Here is a 3,708-nt window from a genome sequence, read left to right as displayed (position 1 = left end):
GACACTAGTAGGTTTGAAGTACCTCGGTAGGGGCATTTACTTGCTCTATGGGGACCCTAGCAAGTGTAACATTAGAGCGGGGGTCTCCGAGCAATTGAGTTCAGGTCTCTCTCCCTTGCGTTTACGAGGGTGGTCTGGAATACGGGAACTTGTTGATCCTCTGGCGGGAGGTAGTGGATCAGGGTGCCACTTCCCTCCTCATAGGGGTAGTACTCGTGAGGTCATCCGTCTCCTCCCAATCATTGGTAACTTCTTCCACCAACACTTTATTGACTAGGGCTATATGAGGTAGCGGGGGCTATGGACCCAATATGGGTGGTGGTAATGGAGTTGGCTGAGTTCTGTAATGGCTAGAACTAGCCACAACACCACCTTGAGCGATCCAAGGGTTAGGCGGGGCCGTTAGGGCTAATGGGGGTCTCATTTAATAGATGGGTTGGGGAAGGGACCTCCGAAATCAACATTGGGAAGTATCATGATTTCCCCACCTATGGCAGTGTGCGCAGTAGAGTGCTAGCCTTGCCCTTAGGCATGAGCACTCATTGGAGGGATGGTTGCCATTGCATTCCCCACACCAAACATTGTTGTGTCTTTGTGGAAACAAGTGGGGGTTGCTCGGCACCTCCTTGGAGGTTCCTGTCCTCCAATGCTAGCCTAGTTGATCTAATAGATTGGAGGCGAGCTCACTCATATCCAAGCCCTTGGGTTTGTTAATCTCCTTCTTGATCGATTCTACACTCGAAGATCTAACCAATGGAGCTATTTCTGAGGGATCCGGGGCTTTATCCAAATTCACCTTGTCCATCATGTTGTCACATATGCAGATGGCCACCTTGCTGCATAGATCAAAGGAGGTAGGGTTCATCACCATGAGGTGGTCGTGCAGCTTCGGGTCTAGCAATCCGATAAGGAAGCGAGGCAACAATTATACATCGCCCATCCGCTCGTACAATTCACAGTGGGCATTGAGGTGCTTGATCTTGGCAATGTAATCCCTTAGGGATTCCTTACACCATACAATTGGTTGATCGGGCTTCATTTATGGCCGTTGGGGCGAGCCCCACAATAAAGGCCTTCCTCAATGTCTCCCAATTTATCTTTTCTTCTGGGGTGAGAGCCATATACCATTGGCCTACTTTGCCATCTAGGCTAAGGCCAAATGCTTGGCCATCTCTAGGTCCTCGAGAGTGCCAAAGGCTTCACAAATCTATTCAAATCACTCCACGTGGGAAACTAGGTCTCCTTCTCTAAGGAACTTGGTCATTAGCTTGGAGATGGCTATGGGTCAACTCCTCAAGGGATTCGCAATCCCTGCAAGAAACACTGGGGAAAGTGGAGGTGGTGTGGCCCCCCCTCCTAGGGCGTTCACCAAGATATGCATTACCTCATCAGTCAACACGGTTTGAGCAACTAGTGGAGGTGGTGTTGCTGTGGGCCTGACGGGGAGCAGGGTTGGCCTAAACCCTGGCCCAAGTGGTGGTATCCACGTGGTTGTTGGTACCGGCATTGGAACGGATGTGCCAAGGCCTACATTCATCGGCGCAACCAGTATGTATGTGAAGGGACGTACTCCTGGAGGGGGTGGGTCCTGGGGCATGGGAACATTAGTTCCGTGCAATGGCCATTGAGTTGTAGCTCTAGTCTCCTCAAGCCTCTTCCATGAGCCTATGTCTTCCTCTTGTAGATATCCTCTCATGTACACTCTTGAGTCCATATCTCTCTTAGACTAGTTCATTCTCTTTCTATGGGTAGTCTTAGAGCTCCCACTCCCTCTTGTATGTATGAAACCTCTTCTTATCCCTTGTGTTTGTAGTATTTTGAGTTTCATTTGAGTAGAGTCTCACTCTATTGGTAATGAAGGTCACTTTAGGCTATCTCTGTTGAGTGTCTCTCCCCTTTTTCCATTGCTTGGTTCTTTGTCTCTCTTCCAAAGTCTTCAAAAGTGCTTTCTATTCAGCCGCTCATTGTGCATATATGGTTTATCTATCTCTTGAGCCACAAAGGGAATCTTCCTTCTCTCCTAGGAAACCTCTATGGGACTTGGATCATTGCGATAAAGTCTGAGCATGGAGGGAGTATTCTCACAAGTCATCATCAGTAGAAGGAATAGGTGTTTTTCATGATTGTTGGACCCCCTATCATTATTTTTCTCATAACTTCTTGCTCAATGCTCTGATTTTGATGAAACTTATATCGGCACAAATCTCTCTTCAAGGCGCATCATCACATGTATTCAATTTTTGTGTCAAATGTAAAATCAAAGATCTATGAGTCTCTGTGTGTGACTGTTTATGTTTTAGAAAGTCTTTACCCCCTTCTAGTTAAATGTCCATAAGTTCTCAACTGCTTCTTTGTTTCTTACAAAAATTATATCAGCATGAAGCCCATTTCAAGATGCATCTCTATATGTACCTAAATTTTTGATATCGTGTCTTTGTTAGAAGTTATATTCCTATGTCTGATGACAATTTGTAGAGTGTTTTGACCTAGTTGTAGAGGTATCTATTAAGAAGGTGGAATGTTTTCATGGAACCTACCTATCTAACCCAATCAGCCTCGTCAAACTCCTCGATATATATTAGTTAATGTCATATTAAGCCGTAAGATCTTCTTTTAACAACGTATCGCTCTTCTCTTTGGCAAAGATTGGCTTGGTGAGATTATAGCCTCTGCTAACCCTTTCCTTTTCCCTATGCTAGAGTATAACCTCACTTGGGATGTTACCATCTTCATTCTCATGTAAGGGAAGAATTTGTGGTGTGGTCTATTAGCATGAAAGTTTATTTTTTACTTTCCCTTTCCCAGTAATGTCACATCTTTTGGTGGAGACCCCGAGTATGGTTGGTATTAGATTCATCCCACCTTACTAAACGGTCTTGGGTGTAGTCGATTGCATGTTATGCCTAGTATAGGCATGTGTTTTTCGATGTAATATAAATGATTCCTAGAAGAACTCCATTAGAAGAGATTGCAGCCTATTTAAGAGAACTAGAAGATTTTGAAGGTGATGTGCAAGCTATTCGCACGATCATCATGATCATATAATTTATGTTTCCACTCTTGAATATGTTGGTGAATCGACAATGCCGTCAAGTATAATGATAGATTGGGGTTTGATTCATGCATTGGCAGCCTCGTGTGAAGAAGAGTTGAGTCTTTTGTTGGTTTTTGACTATAATGGTGATTCTCAATGCTTTCAACTTCTTTTGCTATGCAAATGATGAAGAGTACAATATCTTAAAGCTATTATGTGCACTTCCAATAGTAAGAATGGTGATTCTTGAATGCATGTATACACAATGTTCTCATGTGCTTGTTGGTCTCTTATTCTTGAATATTTGGTTGAGGAATCACGTTGTGGAGGCTTTTGAACAAGTGGTTATGCATAATAAGTTGGTCTTGGTATATTAAGACTCTATGGGAGCTTGTTTGGATCTTGCTTGGGATATTGTTTAGATCTTGGTGCTTCCTTTTAGTGTTTCATCATGGTGAAGATTCCAGTGTTTCGACGGTCCCAAGGGGAAGACTCGGAGTCTTATCTTCGAGACATTGTTTGAGGATGCTGGCTTTCGGTCCATGAAGGATCAAGCATAGATTTTGCCCAATTTTCTTGAAGATGTAGCCTTAAGTAGGCATGAGGCCTTGTTAGAATCTACCGAGGAGGATTGGGACCAAGTTGTGGCTGGAATGAAGCTAAGATTTGGGAAA

Source organism: Dipteris shenzhenensis, chromosome 4 (assembly GCF_047967505.1).
Source record: "Dipteris shenzhenensis isolate YYH24624 ecotype China chromosome 4, Dip_SZ_1.0, whole genome shotgun sequence".
Taxonomy (NCBI): Eukaryota; Viridiplantae; Streptophyta; class Polypodiopsida; order Gleicheniales; family Dipteridaceae; genus Dipteris; species Dipteris shenzhenensis.
This window is presented reverse-complemented; position numbering follows the sequence as displayed.